This window comes from Phaenicophaeus curvirostris, chromosome 4 (genome assembly GCF_032191515.1).
Source record: "Phaenicophaeus curvirostris isolate KB17595 chromosome 4, BPBGC_Pcur_1.0, whole genome shotgun sequence".
NCBI classification, from domain to species: domain Eukaryota; kingdom Metazoa; phylum Chordata; class Aves; order Cuculiformes; family Cuculidae; genus Phaenicophaeus; species Phaenicophaeus curvirostris.
The window spans coordinates 53,231,516-53,255,207 of record NC_091395.1 but is presented as its reverse complement, the minus strand read 5'-3'; the positions used below and the strand labels follow the sequence as shown (position 1 = coordinate 53,255,207).

The 23,692-nt window shown below is 44.7% G+C and overlaps 1 protein-coding gene across 1 annotated transcript in view; it reads left to right on the top strand.

Moving 5' to 3' along the window:
- The first annotated feature begins 5,349 nt into the window (after positions 1-5,349).
- The window catches only part of LIMCH1 (LIM and calponin homology domains 1), a 185,054-nt gene continuing 166,711 nt past the window's right edge, over positions 5,350-23,692 (top strand). Inside the window, exon 1 of the mRNA XM_069856127.1 lies at positions 5,350-5,430. The gene's annotated coding sequence lies outside the window, so the exon portion shown is untranslated. The remainder of the gene's footprint in view (positions 5,431-23,692) is intronic.

The window sequence follows — 23,692 nt, the reverse complement described above, 5'->3', positions numbered from 1 at the left end:
TAGAAAGGGAGTATGAAAGTGGGAGAAAGTATCCCCCTCTGTGTTCCCCATAGATTAAGTGGGATTATTAATAAACCCTGAGAGATGGCACCTAAGGTACAGACACGACAGCAATGCTGCATACAAATAAAAGCTTAACCTTATGACCAGTGATGTTATGGTATCATGTGTCAATACTATACAGTACAGCAAAATTGTAATCCTGATCCCTCTCTCTTAGGTGATAAACAGCAGTGCAGGCAATATATAGTGCATGTAAGTATATATAGTGCATATAAAGATTTACATAACACAACCATGTGAACAGAAAAAAAAAAAACAACACGGTGACCAGCAACCATTTAACTTAGAGAATCAATGACAAATTTGCCTTAACATGCTGTGGTCAGATCTGTTGTTACCGCAACCCTTTGATCCCCATGTTGGGTGCCAGAAAGAACTGTTGTGGTTTAGTCCGAGCTGCCAACTAAGCACCACTCAGCCACTCACTCACATCTTCTTCCCCCTAGGCAGGATAGAGAGGAGAATCAGAAAGAAAGGGTTAAACTCATGGGTTGGGATAAAGACAGTTTCATAGAACAGCAAAAGATGAGAACAACAATAACAATAATGATGATATAATAAAAGAACATACAAAGTGAGTAGTACACAGTGCAACTGATGCCCAACTCGTTCCCGAGCAGCTACGCCCCTGCCTCCTGGCAGCTCCTCCAGTTTATATAACGAGCATGACATCACATGGCATTGAATAGCCTCTTGGCCAGAGCGGGTTATGTGTCCTGGCTGTGCTCCCTCCCAACTTCTTGTGTGCTTCCTTCCTTCTCTATGGCAGGCTTGTATGAGAAACAGAAGAAAATTAACTCTACCCCAGTCAAACTCAGAACAGCTTGGTCTTGAACACCAGACCCGTTCTTTCAGGAGACACGCTACAGTGGCAGAAGCTGTGCAGGGCCCAGCTGTTCCTTGCTGCGGCGGGATAAGATCAGGCCTGCCGTGACACCAGTTAGGCCTTATTAACTCCCTGCTTACGCTGTTCAAGAAGCTTAAAGATTTTAGCTGTTGCATTGAAGGCAAAAAGGAACAGGAGAATTCCTCTTCCCAGTAGAGAATACTAAACTGGGTTGAAGATCAAACCGGTTAATACAAGTTGAACTCTCAACTCCACCTGAAACTGTACCTTCTTAAAGCCCGTACTTGTCCCCTTTTGCACAGCAGCAGAGATCCGTGATAACCAAAGAAAACCCTTTTCCTCTGCTTATAGCTCCTCCTATAACCACCATTATACACATTTTTCCACAATTACTTTACTTGTGCAGTCTCGTTTTAAGAAGGGTAAAGATAAGCAGCTCAATGCTGATGTCTGCTCCACTATAAATTTTCCCCTGCCTATTAAGCACCGACGCAAGTTTGTTGCAGGTGATAAAGGCTACTGAAATGCTAGCTTGAATTTTACTGGAAAGAAAAACAGAGACACTAAACCGAAGCTTTTGTCTAAAAGAAGAGTGTTTTGGAAACAGCTACAAGAACAATTCTCCTATTTTGTTAACGTTACAAATTCCATTGCTCTGTTTCTGGTAATGTTTCCGGTCAGGAGCAGCAGAGTGACCTCAGGAAAAACCTAACTGGAATTTCTAAGGTGCTTATATTTCATATTTTGTCTCCTATACCAGTTGCTAGGGCAGCTGTAACAGGGAAAAATGAAAACTATTGAAAAATCTATGACGGGTGTTCAAGGGGCTTAGAGCAAGCCCTGTAACTCTCCAGGCAGATGGTGGGTTTTTTTAAAGAAAAAGCAAGCTGGGCTGATGCTAGAAGTGTGTTTCCATGGGAACAGGGAGGTTTAGATGCTGCCTCGTACTTGACCAAAAGAGAAGCAGGTTCTGGATTAGGATTAGGAAATAAGTGGTCAGATTCCTACTGCCATTCAGGATGTCTTTTACACTCCTACGCTGCACTAGCTCTATATCCATGTCTTTGTGTAGATTTAACTAATTTTAAAAGACGTGTATGCCTGAACGTAAGAGTGCATTAGAAGTGTGTATGAAAGCATGTATAAAAGAATGTTACCTTTAGTGATCCATGAAAATCAAGTGTATAAATCAGAAATGAATATCGACCTCTCAGTTTAAGGCAAGGTATGTGGTGGTGGCCTCTGTACCAAATGGTTGCTCTGTGATGCTTACCCCAGCCCATTCCAGACCTTCTAGTTCTCTGAGAGGTGATGCTGAGATCACCAGACAGTAAAATCATACATTTGATATCACAAAGTAATAAAAAAAAGAAGTAGGATAATTATTTTAAATTGTTAGTCTTCCACTGCCCTGGGAGAATAAATCTGATTGATGTCTGATACATATCAGTGTTATTTAAATATTACAAGAATCAGAAAATAGCTTGTGTAAGCACAAGTATTTCAAAATACACTTATTATATTTCTTTAAATGTTTGAGATTAGATTACTATTCACATAGTTTTCATCTAGTTGCAGTTCTCAGAAAAATCCCTGTAAGCTCATCTCATGTTTTTAGGCCCTTCATTATTCCAGCAAATTTCAAACAATAAACAAAGATCAAAACAAAAGGTAGAGAACAATAAAGACAAAATCCCAGAATGGAAATAGAGTTAAATATACGCATTTACGTGATAGATTTGTATTTGAAGAGTTAGTGTTTTATTTCCTTTGACTACGTTATAACAATAAACAAGACTCAAAATCCAAAGTTTTGAAATGAGGCAAATTCATACCTAAAATAAGGGCATGTTGAAAAGTAGATTCTGTACTTTGCGTCTTGTCAAAATTTGTTGACAACTAATTACAAGCTGAGAATGTGACCAGTTATGACCCCTCTCAAAAAAAAACCATCAGTAGGAGGGGTTAATGCTTGCATACCTGTGTTTCCAGCACACAGGTATCTGCGCTTGAATAAATCTAAACAAGCCCAAGTAGCTTGGGCTCATCTTTCAAAAACTCAAGAATTGAGATTTGGCTTTAAAAAGGCCTTGTGAAAAAAAAAATTCTTCCATTTCTAGAAATTTCTATACTTAATCTTAGGCTAAAAAGCATCTGTTTGAGCTAGGACCACTCACAGGACACAATTTAGGAATGTGAGTCTCTCCAGGACAGAGTTTGTCCTCTTTCCCTGCATGAAGGGAGAAAACCAAACATTGGAGCGCGGTATTTTTTAAATACACCTTGATTCCAAAGAAAAAAAATGTTGTCAGGTGCCGTGCTGACCCTCGCACAGTTTTGGAAGGCCACCCTCTCCCTTTAGCAACACCAGGAGATGCCTGCAGCGGGTCAGAGGTAGCGGGTGACGGGCAGGACAGGGGGTTCTCGGGTGCTTCGTGCCATACTGTTAATTAATCAGGTGCTTAATGCAACACCCGCAACCAACATCTCCCCGTGATACGCGGGTGGCTCGGTGCCCTCCAGGAGCTGCGGGACAGGGGGGGATCACTGCCTCCTCAATGTTGGAGGTGCTGTGCCACCCCTCCACCCCCCAAACCCCGGGTTTCTCTGCCCCAACTCTTCCCCTCAAACCCTGGGTTTCCCTGTCCCCACTCCATCCCCCAAACCCCGGGTTTCCCTCCCCCCGCTGCCCCACAAACCCCGGGTTTCCCTGCCATCCCTCCACTCCCAAACCCCGGGTTTCTCTGCCCCCACTCTTGTCCCCAAACTCTGGGTTTCCCTGCCCCGCTGTCCCCCCAAATTCTGGGTTCCCCTGCCTCCACTCCCCCCAACCCCCGGGTTTCTCTCTCCCCGCTGCCCCCCCAAACCCCGAGTTTCCCTGTCCCCACTCCACTCCCCAGACCCCGGCTTTCCCTGCCCCCACTGTCCCCCCAAACCCCGGGTTCCCCTGCCCCCGCTCCCCCCAAACCCCGGGTTTCCACCCCAAACCCCGGGTTTCCCTGCCATCCCTCCACCCCCAAACCCCGTGTTCCCCAGCCCCGCTGCCCCCCAAACCCCGGGTTTCCCTGCCACCCTTACACCCCCCCAAACCCCGAGCTTCTCTGTCCCCACTCTTGTCCCCAAACTCTGGGTTTCCCTGCCCCGCTGTCCCCCCAAATTCTGGGTTCCCCTGCCTCCACTCCCCCCCAACCCCCGGGTTTCTCTCTCCCCGCTGCCCCCCCAAACCCCGAGTTTCCCTGTCCCCACTCCACTCCCCAGACCCCGGCTTTCCCTGCCCCCACTGTCCCCCCAAACCCCGGGTTCCCCTGCCCCCGCTCCCCCCAAACCCCGGGTTTCCACCCCAAACCCCGGGTTTCCACCCCAAACCCCGGGTTTCCCTGCCATCCCTCCACCCCCAAACCCCGTGTTCCCCAGCCCCGCTGCCCCCCAAACCCCGGGTTTCCCTGCCACCCTTACACCTCCCAAACCCCGAGCTTCTCTGTCCCCACTCTTGTCCCCAAACTCTGGGTTTCCCTGCCCTGCTGTCCCCCCAAAATTCCGGGTTCCCCTGCCTCCACTCCCCCCAACCCCCGGGTTTCTCTCTCCCCGCTGCCCCCCCAAACCCCGAGTTTCCCTGTCCCCACTCCACTCCCCAGACCCCGGCTTTCCCTGCCCCCACTGTCCCCCCAAACCCCGGGTTCCCCTGCCCCCGCTCCCCCCAAACCCCGGGTTTCCACCCCAAACCCCGGGTTTCCCTGCCATCCCTCCACCCCCAAACCCCGTGTTCCCCAGCCCCGCTGCCCCCCAAACCCCGGGTTTCCCTGCCACCCTTACACCCCCCCAAACCCCGAGCTTCTCTGTCCCCACTCTTGTCCCCAAACTCTGGGTTTCCCTGCCCTGCTGTCCCCCCAAAATTCCGGGTTCCCCTGCCTCCACTCCCCCCAACCCCCGGGTTTCTCTCTCCCCGCTGCCCCCCCAAACCCCGAGTTTCCCTGTCCCCACTCCACTCCCCAGACCCCGGCTTTCCCTGCCCCCACTGTCCCCCCAAACCCCGGGTTTCCCTGCCATCCCTCCACCCCCAAACCCCGCGTCTCCCTCTCCCCGCTGTCCCCCAACCCCCCGGTTCCCCTGCCCCGCTCCCCCCAAACCCCGGGTTTCCCCAGCCCCGCTCCCCCCAAACCCCAGGTTCTCCTGCCCCGCCGTCCCCGGCGCCGCCGCCCCCGCCCCACCCCCGGCCGCAGCGCCGCCTGTGCTGCGATGCTGGCGGCGGGGAGGAGGCGGCGGCGCGGGCATTTGCATGGGCTGAAGGCAAAGCGGCTTCGCCCGTCTGTTTTATTTTTAGCCGGCAGCCGAGGGCGGCGCAGCTCCGCTCCGCTCCGCCGGCCGGCCGGGCGCACCGGGCACCGGCCGAGAGAGGTGACGGCGGGCGGGCTGCTCGCGGGGCCCCGCAGATGGCCGGCGCCGGGCCGGGAGAGCCGCAGCCGCCCCCGGAGCCCCCGCAGCCGGAGCTGGCCTTCACCGAGGCTCAGAAGTGGATCGAGGTGAGACCGCGGGGCGGGCGGCGTGACCCCCGCCGGGGACCCGGCGTCCTTCCCCTGCCCGCGCCGCTTTATCCCGCGCCGAGCTCCGTCCCCGCCCCGGCTGCCCCCCCCATCCCCGCACCGCGGCATCCCCGGCGAGGACCGCAGCGCCTTCGGATGGCGCTTTTATCCTCCCCTCCCGCATCTCTGCCAAACTTAATCTCTTAATCGCATTTCTCCTCCCCGCCCCCGGGGCCGGGATGAGCCGGGCGGCTGTAAACAGGAGCCGCGCAGGTGCGCGGAGCGGGGCTCGAACCCCCCCCCCGGGGGTGTCGCGGGGCTCGAATCCCCCCGGGGGGTGTCGCGGGGCTCCCAGCAGGGATGTCGCGCCTCGGCAGCCCCTTCTTCCCCCGGAGAGTCGATCCGTCTCGCTCTGCGGGCACAGGGGCAGAAAAAAAAAAAAAATAGGTCTGCGCGCTGGTGCCGCAAGACGGGAGAGTGACGGGTGAAACTTAATAGTTAAATATTTTGACGTTTGACAGGAGAGACGCTTTAAATAGCTCTTTGTCTGATTGCCGGTACAGAACGAGCGTGAAGGTGATATCAACCCAGATACCAGGGTAACGGCTCCCTTCAGCTGCGCGCCTTGAATTTAATTTCCAGCTTTTAGTAAGCCTCGGTGGATTCTGTTTTCTGACAGTGGTTAGGCAAATTGTTGTTAAAATTGTCGTGACCTGAAGATTCCCTGAATTCCTGGGAATTTCAGGCTGTAATGGTTCGCTCCGGTATCAGCTGGAAAGGTAATGCTGTGTCAGGCTTCAGGGAATTGGCACTGACACAGTGAGCTGGCTGGTGGAGGACCAGAGGCAGAAGGACAATGAGAAACGTGAGAAGAAGGGATTTTGGGCCAAGGAAGGCTGAGTATGTAGCCTGGAAGAGGAGAAGTAAAGTGCATATAAACACCGTTTCTCTTGGGAAAGTGAACACGGTGGTTTCTATAGAGCCTTCTTTAGAACAGAGGATGGAGAGAGAGGTACATGACTCTGTTGTTCATATGGTACGTGAAATACCTTGTGACCGTGAGTTCTGCTGACTGCTAATGAAGGCAAGAACTCAACAGCGAAGCAGTTCTGTGTAGGTTATGAAGCTGTCTGCAACCACTCTAGGCATGATAACAATTAAGGGAATATAAGCCTTCCTGTGTAAGAGCAGAAACTTGTGGGTTGGGTGGGAACTTCTCTCTTGGACGGTTTATTCTGCAGTTCAGTGTGACAGGAGGTCTCACTCCTGTGCTTGGGCTACCCAGGACCTAGCGAGCAGAGCAGAAGGGCGCCTAACTCCTCGTGCCCTCCATGCAGGCCCAAGAGGTCCATGTGTAAGAAGGAAGCTGTCTGTAACTTCTTGTGCTTCCTCCGTCACATTTAATATCTCCTTGATGCATGGAACCTGGGGCTTTGCCATAGCTGTGGTGCAAGAGGGAAGCATCTGCTTTTCCAGCAATACACAGAGTGGATGCTCCTACTAAGAGAAAGCAGGAGAAGCTGCCAGTGAAGCAAATGTGGCTTAATTTGCCTAACACATTATATTTCCTTTTAATCCTGCTTTGGCTTAAGCTCTGGAGCATGAGGGTTATCTCTTCAAAAATCTACTCAGCATTGACCATTCTAAGTCTAGATGATTTGGACTGCACCAATTATGTGGAGCTTGACATGTTAGTACAAAGTTATTGAAAAGCAATGTAAGTCTTGTAAAGAAATAAAAAATTGAGGAATGTTATTGGTATTGACAGTCAGTGTGCCAGGCCCTATTGATATAGGTGAAAACCAGAAATAGGAGTCATGCTATGTCTGGCTAGTAGATCCATCTACTTCAGCTGGCTCTATGATTGTCTCCCATCAATTTATTCTTTGGCCTAAAGACCTTAGCAAATGCCCAGTATGTTGTCATCCAGCTCACTTCTGACCACTTCAAATGACATCTTCCTCAATCGAAAATAAAAGAAATTGTTGTGGTTGCAAGCAGGGCTGGTGGACCTCTTGGCATGGAGAAGACAGGCTAGTGGGGATTTTAGTGGTGTAAGACAACTTAAAACTTGTCTTAGGCTGTAAAATAGTGCCAAACAAGGAAATTAAAGCAGAAATGAACAGACTGAAAACTCTCAAGCTTGCTGTGCATTTTTTATTTCTAATGATTAAGTTGTGTGACTCGCTAGTTGGATTCTCATCTGGTTTAAATCCTCATGTGAGTGCTGTCACCATTGTGTAGCACTGATAGGAATCCATCCTGTGGTCTGCAGTACATTTCTTCTCTGGTGGGGCTGGGGAGGGAGGCTGTCCTCTTTTTACAGATGGAGAGCCAAGGCATGAAGTGATGAATTACTACATCTGCAAGGATTGAGGTACTTTTGTTCCTCTAATCCAGAGGTTTTAGGGGGTCTTGTTTTGACTCCTTGGATCTGTGACCTTTCTCCAGAGCGGGTCTTTTGGAGGCCAGAAGTCTTCTTTTTCCTCTGTTAGCGTTACTATAATCTGGACACTGCCACACAGGGGAGTTTAAGTTAAACTGAAGTCTGGGTGGATTCTCATAATCCTCTTGTTGCAGCCTGGAGTTCTGAACCAGTAGCACTAAGATGTTCCCCTGAGTGGGGAGAGGGGTCAGAGCTCTGGCTCTTGCTGCAAAGGCTGTTTATTTATTTGTTTGTGTTTTGTAAAGAGAGTATTTCTAGCGGTGATAGGTTTGGTGTCATCTGTATGTTGAAGAAAGTGGGATTTTGGACTTCTGTGAATTTCTAATTTGATTGTGAGTGACTTTGGATAGGAAACTGGAGTTTAGCCTTGCTTAATTTTGCGTAAGTATCAACTGTGCATCACTCTGTAACAGTAAACCAGTCCTATAATTTTAGTTTAGCCTGGCATGTGCTACTTAAGTGAAGAAAGCCCTATTAATGATAAAATGAACCATATTAGTAGGACTCAGAGGAATTAAAATAAAGGCACTGAATAGAAAAAAAAAAAACAACTGTGAGAGAGCTACGTCAAACTGCATTATTAAAGGTGTGGTATCTCATTTCAATTAATACATTCTTTCAGTGAAACTGAGATGCATCAGCATTGTAAAGCCTGGTAGCTTGCTGCAGCAAGATAACACATCTAATGTAATCTAATGGCCTGTAATTTTAAAATGTCAGGGTTCCTTGTATGTGTGTTTAAGCTAGAATAACTGATGGTTGCAAGAACATCTGTATAAACAGTTATTCTTGCTGTAAAGATTTGTAAGAGTAATGCAGTAATAAAGTCGCATTTAATACCAGCGTAACTCCTGAGGGTATTGTTATCTCCTCATCGCGTATCCTAGCCTTGCCTCATTAATATGCTCTCTCCTCGTTGTTGGGGCTTGGTTCAATTAGGGATGGCTTTTCCATACACTTATATTCCTTAGAAACTTTACCAGTTGGTTAGAGTGCTTCCTTTATAGTCATATAGTAATAATAAGCAAGTTGTATTTTTCTGTCTCCTATGGTCAGCACTTGACATTGCCATTCCCTCTATATGTGTATAGGCTAAACTCCATCAACTCCCAGTAAGTCTGCTGCTTTTCCCCTGTGTATATTGCCCTTGAGAATTCTTGTGTTAAGGAGAAGCTTGCCAGCCACAGGGGTTTGTTGAGGGTGAGGGGTTATTTTCTTTTTCTGCTTCTAGAACACCACTTACCCATGTTAGATTTCTGTATTGAAGGTGGCAGTTTTAAGTTGGCATCAGTGTGGCTGCTTCTAGGAGATGTGATGGGGCCAGGTGTATTCCTTAGTGCTTGTGAATATGTCTCATTGTACAGCAGGATAGCCACCCACTTCTGCACTACTATCTCTGTCAAAGAGTATGAGGGGCATAAAACCAGGGAAGTGACTCAGGCAAATAAAATTTGTGTGCCTGTCTTATGCCAGGAGTTTGGAAACAAGGTTTCTTCAGGGTATCTCTTTCTGTCAATGAAATGGGAGAGAGCTGAGGCTTGTGGCTCCCATTGCAAAACCCCATAACTTCAAAGCAAATTATGATACTTTATTGACAAGATCTTTTCTAATTGGTGAAGGGACCTGATTGGAATATCTATTGCAGGGGCCTAAACTCAAGGAATACACAAGTTTGTTTATATGACCTTCAAAATGTATGACATAGAGGAACAGCAGAGATAAAGCTCTTCCGTCGATAAGTACTGGTTAAGCTGACTGATTCACTGAGTATACAAGGAACCTGTATCCCGCAGGAATGTTTCTGTTTCAAAACATGTGTTGACATCTACTCTTCCTTTGCTGTGAAGCTGATTTTAAGATTCTTGAATAGGGACGCTGGTTCCTTTGAACACTGATACAGTTCCTAGAACAGTGGTGCCTGTAGCCAGACTGGGAACTTACGGTGCCACTGCAGTCTTGCCGTTATTTGGATAGGAATGGACCAAATCCAACAAATATTTTCTCCATCAAGCAGTTCCAGAGAAGTTGGTCTGACTGCCTGTGAGAGTCCATTTAAGTGTAGAATGATGCACTAAGCTTTAAGACTATGTGGTTCTATTAATCAAATATCGTAGGAAAGTTGTTGAATTAGGCTCGCAGCAGTGCCTGCAGTTCAAATTTCCCAGTGTTTAGCCTTACATTCTGTTTTTCTCTTCTGCTAGCAGAGTATCTTCCCTATATACTTTAGGTAATGCACTGGGAATTAATTTATTAAAGCAAGCAAGTGTATTCTCAGCTTAGAAGGAAACCTATGCAAATGCTATAGACAGTTTGTCTGACTTGAGGAGAGCTGAAGTTAGGCCAGATGACTCCTTCCCACACTATTAGGCAACCATGAACAGTCAAAAGCTATGTGACTGGCTGTTAGTCCTAGATGAATCTGAATATAGAATTAGTTTGCTCTGGTTATAGTGTCTGGACTTTGAGAGGAATTCTTCACTGCTATCTTTACATCTTCTCCTGGGTGGTGTTTAGGGACTATAGTCAGAGCAGACAGGATGTTCTTCATTTTGGCTGGGTTAGTCGTTCAGTGGAATGGAAAATAAATTGATCTAAAGCGGGTAGAAGAGGCCACCCAAACTTTCTAACCTTATTAGACTTCCACCTTCTAGAAACTTTTTCCTCTCCCAGTTGCTTGGCAGCTGACCTCGTGTCCTGTATACATGAACCCAATTCCCTTGTCATGAGATCCCTTTAAGCCATGTTACAAGTAGTGCTTGGCACAGCAGTGGAAATAATCAGAACAACAATACTATTGATAAAGGGATAATGTCAGGAAATGCAGGACTGAGCTGTTAATTGTCTTAAAACTGAATTAATTTCTCCTTTCAGTACTAAAATTTAAAAATAGGTAAAAGATCTGCCCTTAACACCAGAGTCTGGAATGCCATTGTGCAATTGGTGGTGAAGATCAGGTAAAGCAGCTATGTAACCTCATTGCACTGCACTCTTCTGCTAATGTTAACTACATTTCAAAATATTGTTTTAAAGGAAAATATTACTCCTCTGGAGAGGAAGATGGAATATTTCCCAAGTATAGAGAATAAATAGCAGATAGATACAGCAGAATTATTTTCTACCTTCTAAAATGTGTTGGCTGATCTGGAAAGTGGTATTTTACTCAGATTATAAAACATGATATTGCTTTTATTTCTTTGAAAAGTCTGCCAGTCTAGAAGCTTTTCATCCATGACTGAATATTTCTGTGTGTTGGTTCTCTGCAAACATCCCAACAAGTACACTTTTGGAACATTCTTATAGAATAAGCAAGATTTTTAGAGGTGAAAGTGTGATGTGAAAGGGCAGCTGTGTAGGGGGAAGGTTTGAACGTTTTTGCATGCAGGCCCTGAAGATATAAGTTTTCCTTCCTTCCTTCGTCTTCCAATATGTTATTTAAAGAAGAAAATACTGTCTTTCCTTGCCCTGCTCAGTCCCTTGGATCACAATGACTACAACAGTTACTATGGCACCAATAACATAACATCAAAATTGATAGCTGAAACTTCTCCGAGCTACGTTAATCGCTTTCTCAGGTGAAAGGGCTGCAGTGTGTGTCCTCCAGACAGCCTTCTAGGAATGCAAAGAACTATAGCATGGGCCAGCTTCAAATGAAAACACCCTGCCTTTTACTGCTTTTTATTTTACAAGTAGAACGTACCCCCTGTGCCTGGGACAGGGTGGGAAATGCTGGAAAGGGCTTGGGGGGTACCTGAAGGACAACAGGCTCAGCGTGAATCTGCAGTGTCCTGGCAGCAGGAGGGTTGGCACTTGGTGCTTTTTCTGAAGCCAGTAGCTTGCTGGAAGTGTTTGTTTGTTTATGCTTGCTACTTGCTAGGCCACACCTGAAATACTGCATCCAGTTTTGGGGCTTAGAGTATGGAAGGGACATTAAGCTGGAGGGAGCTGAGCAGAGAGCTTCCAGGCTGGTTGGGCTGACGGATTTGCCCTGAGAAGAGAGGGTGATGGAACTGGGCTTATTCAACCTGGTGGAGAAGCAGCTTTGGGGGACATAGCAGTAGTCCCCAGGATCTGTGGGAAGGTTTCTGAGAAGACAGAGACAGGTGCTTCACAGAGTTATATGGCAGGAAGGTGAGATACTTGTCATAAACTAAAATAGGGAAGGTTGTGACTTGGCATAAGGACAAATTTCTTCACCACAAGGCAAGCTGAACACTGACGTAGGTTGCCTGGAGAGACTGGGAGATCACCATCCCTGAAAGGCTCCATGCCTAACTGGTTAGAGTTTGAAACAGCCTGGTTGGACCCAAGAGCTGCGTTTGCGCAGAACAGGAGGTTGGACTATAGGTGCTCCTGAGGTCCCTACCCGCCTGAATTATTCTGTGCAGATGTGACTTCTTGACAGGGAATGAGTGAGTATCCCTTAATTTTATTTTTATTGCTACTTTACTGGTTGCTTATATGATTGTAGCGCTTAAGAGCCTATTAACATGAACGAGGTTCATCTCTATACAAAAACAAAACTCCAATGGCTTTCATCAGACATTTTTGGGATATACTACTGAGTTTCCTTTGTAGAAACTCCTCAAGGCAGTGTAAAATAAGTTCCAATCTAGTGTTGCTGGTATTTTAGAAAACTGTAAATATATCTGATTTTCTTGACTTGGTGAGATTTTTGTTGTTGTTGTTAATTCATTGTGCACTGCTGTAATTGACCAATAAGGAATTGAAATTATTTCCTTTGCTTTTCAGATCTTGAAGATGATGTGCAGGCTTAATTATTGAGAATCTAGGTCCTAAATCCTTATTCTTTTTTGTTTGTGGCATTAGTTGGTTATAAGAATCCTGTACCTTGATACTCACTCCTCTCTGTTCTATTAGAACTTGACTACTGTTGACTATTTTTTATGGTTTGTTTATATGTAATGGTTATTGCTAGTAATCCTTACCTTAGCAGAATGTCTAGACTATAGTTAGAGTGAAATTTAGAACTTGCACCTGATGCTAAAATTGATTTAAAATAACCTAGTGACTTCTTGGTTGATGAGGAGAGGAGAAAATTTACTTCATTTGCCCATTTGAAGAGAAACCCTATTTTGCTAGTTGCTGCTCTTTTGAGGTCTCATGCCTAGTATCAAAGACAGCTTGATTTTGAAATCAACTTTGACAAGCTAGGATTTTGAAAAATAATGTTGCTATGGCCTGTTGGCTCTGGCATCATCATCAGTGATTCACAGAGCACTTCACAGCCTAAGGAGCAGAGTGGTGAAGGCAGGGGAAGCAATTATTTAATTCTGCTTTGTACAGCTGAATGAGTAAGGTAAGAGGAAAATGCTCTCCATTAATCTCTCCTTCACAGACTTTCCTCCATGATCATGATTAGTACTGGAAAAAAGGCAGGGATTTTTGTGCTATATGATCACACAGTGAGTTTTAGGAACAACATAGAAGAAAGGAAAAAATTTCTGTAATGTCTTTTCACTATAGTAGCCTACTTCCAAAATCTCGCTACCTCCATCTGACTTTTCCAAGGGCACGAGAAGAATCTCAGCACTCTGGTTATCTACAAACTATAAGGAAAGTGGCTGCACATACTCAACACAGTGCGAAACTTGAGGAGTCTTCCTGCTGAGACTGTAAATGCCTTCTTTATTGTCTCCTTTCCTGTAGGTATTGGTAGATCTCAGTACAGTATTGCAATCACGAGCATTAAAGTATCATTGAGAAGATAAATTAGGCTGTTACATGCCTCCTACATGTTACGTGCCTCCTGCATGTCAAACATTGCAGGAATTTGGGTTTTTCTTACCAACAGTGAGGAGGTGAAATCTGTGAAAAGATAAATACATGAGTTCCCAGAATTTATTTTAGATCTGATAGACCTAGCAAAAGTGCAGGTCAAGGACTTAGACATAAGGTGTTAATAGTGCTTGATAGCACTGCATCGTGTGAAATCTCTTACACAGGATGGAACTCTTGGAAGGAGAAGCTGTGAACCAAAGATGAAGAAAAGCAAAATGAGGAGAAGGCTGAAGTACTCAACAACTTTTTTTGCCTCAGTCTTCACTGACAGCTCTCCTCACCCCTCCTGGGTCAGTGGACAACAAGGTGGTGACCAGAGGGGTAAAGCCCCTCCCACTGTAGAGGAGGATCAGGCTGGTGACCACCTGATGATCCTAAACATATATAAGTCTGTGGGAGCTGATGAGATGCATCCCAGAGTCCTGAGGGAATTGGCTGATGTAGTTGCCAAGTCACTCTCCATAATATTTGAAAAGTCATGACTATTAGGAGAAGTCCCTGGTGACTGGAAGAAGGGTAACATTGTGCCCATTTTTAAATAGGGTAGAAGAGATGCCCCTGCAAACTACCAACCTGTCAGCCTTTCCTCTGTGCCTGGGAAGCTGATGGAACAGATCCTCCTAGAAGCTATGCTAAAGCATATGGAGCATGGGGAGGTAATTAGTGGCAGCCAGCACGGCTTCACCAGGGGCAAGTCCTGCCTGACCAACCTGGTGGCTTTCTGTGATAGGGTAACCACAGCAGTGGACACAGGAAAATGAACAGATGTGATTTATCTGGACTTCTGTAAAGCCTCTGACATGGTCCCCCACAATATCCTTCTCTCTAAATTGGAGAGATAAGGATTTGATAGGTGGACTGTTCAGTGGATAAGAAACTGGTTGGATGGTTGTATTCAGAGAGTAGTGATCAAGGGCTGGATGTCCAGATGGAGATCTGTGACAAGTGGTGACCCTCAGGGGTCCATACTGGGACCAGTGCTATTTAATATCTTCATAAATGATACAGACAGCGAGATCCAGTGCACCCTCAGCAAGTTTGCAGGTGACACCAAGCTGAGTGGTGCAGTTGCCACACCGGAAGGATGGGATGTCATCCAGAGGGACCTGGACAAGCTGTAGAAGTGGGCCTGTGTAAACCTCATGAGGTAGAGGAAGGCCAAATGCAAAGTCCTACACCTGGGTTGGGGCAATCCATGGTTTCAGTACAGGATGGGGGACGATGCAATTGAGAACAGACCTGTGGAGAAGGACTTGGTGGTGCTGATTGATTTGAAGCTTGACATGAGCCAGCAATGTGCGCTCACAGCCCAGAAGGCCACCTGTACCCTGGGCTGCATCAAAAGAAGCATGGCAAGCAGGTCAAGAGAGGTGATTCTGCTTCTCTATTTCTCTCTTGTGAGACCTCATCTGGAGTATTGTGTCCAGTTCTGGAATCCTCAACAGAAGAAGGATTATGGAGCTGTTGCAACAGGTCCAGAGGAGGGCTACAAGGATGATCAGGGCCTGGAGCACCTCCCATATGAGTACAGGCTGAGAGAGTTGGGGTTGTTCAGCCTGAAGAAGAGAAGGCTCCAAGGAGACCTTCTAGTGACCTTCTAGTACCTGAAGAGGGCCTACAAGAAAGTTGGGGAGGGATGTTTTTACAAAAGCTTGTAGTAATAGAACTAGGGGCAATGGCTGTGAATAGGAAAGGGGCAGATTTAGACTAAACATAAGGAGGAATTTCTTTACTATGAGAGTAGTGAGGCTCTCACACAGGTTGCCCAGGGAAGTTGTGGCTGCCCCATCCCTGAAGTGTTCAAGGCCAGGTTGGATGAAGCCTTGGGCAGCCTGATCTGGGACATGTCCCTGCCCAGGGCAGGGGCGTGGAACTAGATGATCTTTAAGGTCCCTTCCAACCCAAACTATTCTATGAAAAGTGTACCTTCCAATATTGGAACTCACCATTGCCAGAGCAGCAGAAAAAAGCTCCAAATGACCTTTCCACTAAAACCAGAAGGCAAAGAAACTCAGATCAATTTGTACTCCAGCAGCAGGCCACAGACTGGCACGAATCATTGTAACCTTTACTCTGACTTGAGAAGCACAGTCTTGCTTTTGCGTAAGTGGAGGCTGATGTCCATAAATAACTGATTTCAATTGGAAGTGGAGTGGTTGCATGGCTACAAAGGACAGGAGGCTGAGGTTAAAATCTCTTCGTGGTGCTTTGCTCTGCAAGGTTTGCTTTCCATGAAATGAGCAGGGCTGTGTTATGCTGTTCTATCACTGTAGAAGGTTGTATCTCTAGTGGAATTTAAAGGTATTCCTACAACATTTTCAAACAAATGTAACTCCCAAATCCAAACCTATCACATTATCCTATCACCTATCACAATAGCGTCTAATTCATAGAATCGCAGAATGGTTTGTATTGAAAAGGGCTTTAAAGATCATACAGTTCCAAGTCCCCTGCTGTGGGCAGGGGGACATCTTCCACTAGATCAGGTTGCTCACAGCCTCATCTGACCTTGCCTTCAACACCTCCGAGGATGGAGCATCCATAATTTCTCTGGGCAGCATGTTCCAGTGCCTCACTACCCTCATGGGAAAAAATTCTTCCTAATTAATCTAATTCTACTCTCTTTCAGTTTAAGACCATTACCATCATCCTAGCTCTGCACTCCCCAGTAAAGAGTCCTTCTCCAGCTTTCCTCTAGGCCTCCCATAAGTACTGTAAAGCTGCTATAAGGTCTCCCAGAGCCTTCTCTTCTTTAGGCTGAACAACCCCAATTTCCTCAGCTTGTCCTCAAAAGGGAGGTGCTCCAGTGCTCTGATCATCTCTGTGGCCCTCTTCTGGACTCGCTCTAACAGATCCATGTCCTTCCTGTGCTGAGGACTCTAGAACTGAACCCAGGACTCCAGCTGAGGTCTCGCAAGGAGTGTAGAGGGGCAGAATCACCTCCTTCGACCTGCTGGCCACACTTCTTTTGATGCAGCCCAGGATATGGTTGGCTCTCAAGCGCACATTGCTGGCTCATGTTGAGCTTCTCACCCACCAGCATGCCCAAGTCCTCCTCTTCAAGGCTGTTCTTAAATTGTGGAAGTCCTAATGTTTTAATTTGTTGAGTATCAGTGATGCATGTTTTATACCTGACATGGTTGTATTGGGTCCTCCCCTCAGTCTCCCTCCAAACAAATTCTGAAAGCCCTTCATCCAAATGCCTGCTTTACTAATACAGAAAATTCTTAAATAAGAGATTTTTCTTTAGTCTTCTGTCAGAGAAAGGAAGTCACAGTGTCTGAGGAAAAACACTGAAGTCTCCCTCCCGTTGTTTTTTTTTTTCATAATTCTGTGCTTTAAATATTGTTAACTGTTTACCTTTGTTCACCATTTTTCTTGTATTTTCCTTTTTTTTTCCAACTTAAAAAGGACTCATGGTGTGTTAGCTGAAGTCTGCTGTTTGGAAGTGGGCATTTTTGGAGTGGATTTGGGGAAAAGGAGGAAGGAATGAGGAATGAGGAGAGTTAGAAATGACAGCCTCTTCTCGTCAGACTGGTGTGGGCAGGGATGCCCAGTGTGCCAGGGCGTTCAGCACTGAATCCCTTGGCCCTGTGTCTGTGCAATTGTGATTCATTTCAGTGGGTTGACTCACATGTATTGTTGCAACAAAAAACCCTGGAAATTTTCTTTTGGTCCAGAAGCATAGCTGTAAATATGTAATCTAAACAGAAAAAAAAAAAGACTAAAGCTACAGAAGTGCTTTTTCTATTTATCATTTTCCTAATTCTGATGAACTTTTTTAAAGTTGTGGCTTGGAAAAAGGGAAGCCCTGATTGGGAGTATGCATGTACAGTATCTATCTTGTGCCAGTGTTTGGATCAATTAAAGATAGCCAAGAAAATAGGCTGTTTTCCTTAAAAAAATATATTGGCAAGAAAAAGGAGCTGTCAGAATTGATGAGTCATAAAGGTGACTCTCTTCTGAGTTGAAAGAAATTATATAAAAGCTTAGCCTAACATCCTACCCCTCACAAAACCAACTTTTATTTCAACAAGGGGGCCTTCAGTTTTGGAACAACTTGAAAAAACTCATAAATCATCAAAGTTCAAGCAACTCAAATGATCCTTTATTAGAAACAGCTTGCCTCTTCTAAAGAAAAGCAAAAATACCCTCAAAATATTTTAATTATGAACATGCAGATCTTCAGTCTTTCTAGGGTCTTATTTTCTCTTTCTGTCAGATCAGTGCTGTTCTACCCATGCCACTCGTCTGCCGAGGGTGCTGGGCTCACGGGTGGGTGCTTTCTCTCAAGGTGGGTACTTCTGCCTCCTGGAGATATGGCTGTAGGCAATGTACAGCTGTTCTCTTGGGGTGGCCCAGGCACATGGCCACTTCTGAAAGCAGAGATGGTGGCTGTTCCATGGTGGTTCCAGCATAGGTGGCTGTTGCATTGCAGTTCCTGGCATCCAGAGCCTCTTACATTGGCACAGCACAGCTGAGGGTCAAGATAATCCCTGTGAGGAGATAAGTGTAAAGGGAGTAGGGTGTTAAAAATAAAGCTGGTGAAGCTGCAAAGTAACTTCACCTCCCTTACTTATCTTTCAATGATTATTTTCTGCCCGGAAGCAGTCCTCAGTTAAATTTGTAGAGGTTCACTTGATACAAAGGCAAGCATCAAACTGGCTTTATGCCAGCATCATTTATGAAGGATGCACTGCAGTCGGTGCTAGAGCCTTCTCAGAGTATCATAAACAAAAAGATCCACATTTTCATTTAAAAATGTATCTCGGTAATAAATGCCTTGCTGCTTCCTTCCTTTCCATCATTTTGCTTCTTGTGAGTAGCTTCAGGGGAGAAAATAAGCAAAGCTGTTGTAGATAGCTGTGGGATGACTTAATGAAGATTCACAGGGGTAGCTCTGAGGTGACATTCCAGTAAGATTTAATAGAAAACTTGTCCACCAGCGCTTGTGGGATATTATCTGTTAATTTCCATTCATTGTAGTTTGCCAGTGTCTCTGATGTAGCACTGTTGAATAATAGTTTTAATTCTTTACTTTTTATTTTTGGGTTTCAACCAAGACTTGGGAGTGCATATTCTGGTTGTAGGCAGATCTGGTATTTGTGGGTTTTCCACCCCCCTCAATATTTGTTAGTTTTCAGTGCAGCATTTAATTCTCTAGTGCCATACTGAGTTTTCTTTTTCAGTTTAGAATTGTGTGGAGAAAACTAGCATTTCAGCTTCCCACATTAAGGACCTTGAAATCAATAGATCAAAGCCAGAGCAGCCTTCTTGGAAGTGCTGCAGTCTCAGACTGTGTTGAAAGCTTTTGTTTTCTGCCTTTTTCCCGTCTCTTGGTATCTCCCAAGAGAAGGAACAGCGTAAGGGGGATTCCTGTGTAGGGAGAGGGTCGTATCCTGTCACTGTATGCTTGGAGTACAGGACTATGTGACTAGGAGGAGCTGACTTCCAGAAGTAGCAGTGGTGACAGCTTTTGTACAGGATGGGGAGCTCCAATTTGAAGCATCAAAATGAGTTTCCTGTGGTTTCAACTGGGCCCCAGTGCACCCAGGAAATAGGTGCTATTGGAAAAACTAAAATTTTTGTGCTTTGTGGTGAGGGAGAGACTTAGAACTGTGAGTGCATGCAAAGTCTAAGTGGTTGGAGCAGCAGATGTGGTACAATAAAGTTGAGATGCTTACACACGTCAAATTCTTGCTGGTACATTGTGTTGAGGAAAAGCTTCATTTCTTCAACACAAAACAAGTTAGAAAAATAGGTCTTCCACAATGTAGGAAGCTTCTGACAAGGGGAGGTCACTCCAACTGTGTACACACATGTCTGGAGGTGTATCATAGCAGATTTCCTTTGGACAATGGCATGAGATGGAAGGAGGTGCTGTCTAGCAGTTCCTCCACAACCAGTGGTGTTTAATGGATTGCCACAAAAATGTCTTGTTAACGACTGAGGTCAAAGCCATGTGTATTAGCCCATGCACTTGTCCTGCTCCTTAGAGCAGCGATTTCTTCTTGCAGAAGTCTAATGAGCACATTCAGGAGTTTCTAGAGGGTGGTAACTATAGCTCTTTCACTCCCAGTGCAGTGACAGATTGTTTGGACTAGTACAAACAGGAGAATCACAACTTTATTCTTGCTAATAAAGCAGGATGCCTCTTGCTCATCAACAGCCCATCTGGCTTCAAATCTGACTTTTGACTAGAGGGCTCTGGACTATTTTATTGCTGTGGGCAGGGCTGAGTGAGTTTGTTGTCTGTAAATGACTGCCCAGTAACCCATCTGTTAATGCAGAGCAGCATAGGTGGCAAAAGGAACTCACTTGATGCATCTGCCACATGGATGCTGCCAGCTGTCTGTATTGTGTGTGCCCTAAGTAATATTAATACCTTTATGTAGGAGAGTGGTTATCACAAGCTTACATGAATAAGTATGCAGTTGGTCATCCATCCTCCTTGTATCTTTGTATGCTGGTGCATATAAGTTCAAGGTTTTTCTTCTAAATTTGAAGAGAAAATAAAGTTAAGAAATGTAGTTGAGAGAAGGGAAGAGATGAGGAGGAACAGAGCCTGGACAATGTGATTCAAGAGATTGCACCCTGTAACAGGCACATCACAGAATATAAGCTAGATCAGGCATTTCTAATCCAGTACAAAATCTTTTTTTCCTCTGGGAAGTCGTGGTTGGAGTGAGGACTTGAGGTCTGATCACATTGCAGGGAAGATGCAGCTCATTTTACTGGAGATATTTGATAGCAGTACTGACTAGAGGAAGCTGCTTGGCAGAGCTTAACAGAGCTTCTCTGGTACATTGTTTCTGTGCAGTTGTTTCTTCAACAGTTCTTCTGTGCTTCCTTTCCTCTTCAGTGGAAAGTGAGAAGCACTGAGTACACAGACAGGTACTGATTTGCTGAGTCTTCTTTTTGGAAGAGTCTTGGACGCATCTCTTAAATTCACTCCAGAGTTACTTGTGTGTTTCTGTAGAGAACACTTGCTTCTTTCTTCCTCCTTAACACACCCCATTTTTAAGGTAGAAAGTGGTAGTGGCAGATTTGGAACTGTGATATCAGCTCCTACGCTCTGCTTTGAGATTGGGCTGAACGTATTGCTTTTCAGCTCTAGGCGTTTTTTCCTCTGGCCAACTTGAACAGCACTTCATCCTGACAGCTGTTTTGCTGACATAATTCCCAGTTAGTTATTCATTGGGATTAAGGGCTTTCTGCAGCCAGAACTCTTTGCTGGGAGTGTGCTGTCATTTGGCAGATCCATTAAACTACTAATTCTCTACAGTGATTAAAATTTTTAATTTGCCCTGTATCCTTCATATTTGGAGTTCCAGCTTAATTGCCTGTGGGCAAAGAGTAAAGACTTATCATAAATACTCTCCTTGTGCTGCCTTTTCCCTTCCCCCGCAATATTTTCAAGCCAAAACATTAAGAGCCAGACTTTATTCAGCTTTGCTTGTTCTCAAGGCATTACAGATACCATGTCTTGCTCTGGGCTCTGCATACAACCATTCTGTGAACACTTAAAAGCTAAGTCCATAAGCAACAAGAAGGTGTCTGTCAGCATGTGCTTGTATTGTTCACTCCCTGAAGATGACTATTGTAGTTTCCAGATTTGATCATGTGGGTAGCACGGTCCTAGGAAGAGAGTTCTTGTAATGGTGGTGATGATGGTACTAGTGGTAATGCCTTCTGCTAGTGTTGATGGTACAGGTGGTGTCCCTCCAAGCTGATGTCCTCTTCTCTTGTGGAGATGGCAATGGTGGTTCTTGCCAGCATAGTTGGACTAGATGTAATTAGAGGAGAGCACTTAAGGTTTCGGCCACTTGGTGCTTGAATGGCCATTCTCTCTTCTCTGCTGCTTGGCAGTCACCTGCAAGTACCTTGTGTCTTATGGTTTGGGAACTCCCATTTTAAGCTAATGTACAAGTTTTCCTCTTCTGATCAAAGATCAAGAATCAGTTCTATTTTGGATCTGTAGCTTTGTTTTCCTGGCACTAGTCCAGGCTGGATGGAGAAGCTTTGTTTCCTTATGCAGGTTGTTTTGCTGATGATGAGCAGGCAAAAGGAAGGACTATGATTGGGATGTGTGTTCTCATAACACTTGTTTCTTTTCCAAGATGTTTCTCACTGACCTTGGGTCTCTTGCATGATGAAGAGAATGTTAAGCATATGTATTGGTCTCTAATTCTCTGCATCTGACTTCAGCTCTAGTGACACCTATTCACACATCGTGTCTATAACGTTTAGTGCAATTCTAGATAGAATTGTGATAACCCCTTAATTTTTATCATACCAATGCTCTTCCCTTAGGCTCATTAATTTGTTCTGATTTAACCTGCTGCCACAGTACACTGAATTAATTTGATATGCTGCTGGTGAGCAGTTCTCTCCTGGGCTAACTATGGGTGTGAAAGGAGAAAACAAATGTGGTTTTCATTATTGGAAAGAACAAAACTATGAATAAAAGGGCAAAAGAACTGATGTCCCTTTCAACAGGAAATAAATTTCCAATACTGTTAAGCCAATGTGTGTTATATTTTTAGACTTAACTGACTTTGCTTTAAGACACTACTAACTTCAAATACCAGTCCGTTTTAGATTTGGAAAATATTTGGAAAAGCAGGTGTGTGTTCATTCATGTGATCTGACACAACAGAATTCCATCTCTTGAAGAACAGAATAATGTTAAATTCTATTAAAAAAACTAATTTCTGCTACAAGGTTCTTCTTGAAACTGAAGACTATGAAAACTGACTTGCTTACTTAAATGTCATCAGCAGAAAGTTTTATTAGGTTAGTACTGAGAAACAGAATTTATTGTTTTTCTTAAATGGGAGACTCAATACGTCAGCTTTCTCTGGAAGACCAAAGAATTTAAATTCCATGCCTTATGTTTGTGCTGTCCTGTATTTCGCTATCCCAAGGGTATGTTTAGGCCCACATAGCAGACCAAGCAGATGATCCAGCTAAGTTTAGTGGAAGAAGGAGTAGAACATGGCTTTCTGGGCTTTTACAGCAGTTTTTACTTTAAATGTAAAAACCATTGCCCTACAAATGCCAAGCCCGTCAGTGCCCCATCTTCATTTTTATACACTAGCCTATAGAGATTCCTATGTAATACTTCTATTGCCAATATTGCTTGGAGTTTGACAGACACTGAAAGCAATCCAGGCTGTACTCAAGTTTGTAGCTGAAGAAGACCTCTTTATTTAGTCCCTGATTGGGAGATTTCGTAAGTGTGTGTCTTGAAAGACCATATTTTGTGTATTTCCATCATCAGTGGCATCTCATTTCCTTAAGGTGTTTATTAGTTTTGTTCTCTAGCACTCTGATTTTAGGGTAAGTTTTGTAACTTTAGGTAGAATGACTCCTTGTAGTTTCTTGGTGGTCATTGTTGTTACCATGAGATTATATGCTGACATTTTTACAGAAGACTTATAATTTTGCCTTAGAAATTTGTCATGCTAAGAGTGACTTGGCCTTAGTCCGTTTGTTCTCTTTTGTTGCGGCTTTAAATTAAGGTAACAAAAGAAAATTCTGTAACCCAAATGAGAAAATAAATTATTTGTATTTTTAAGTACATTTTTAAAAATCTGTTATGATGTCTTCTGATACCATCAAGATCGGTTGTTATAGTATTGCAGATAGCTGTGGAAAGCACAATGTATTCCTCCAAGAATACCTAACTTTCTACACTAATAGAGCTTTCATGTATACAGTGCCAGAAAATCCAGCTTCATGAGCTGCAGAGCTTGTAAGAAGACAAGTGAATACTAATACAACTGATAGTTTCCTGTATACACAGGCTATCTCTGGGCTAATATGGGAGCTTTAGCCTCCACTAAAGCCTGGTCAAGATATTTGACCTCAGGACAGCACAACAAAGCTTTTTTTCATTGGATTTATTATTTCTTTTTCTTATTGTTTGTCATTTGATCATATACTTTGTCTGACCATTCATTCTTTTGTCACTTCATCTTTTGGCTTCTGCTTGGAGCATGTGTTAGACTGATC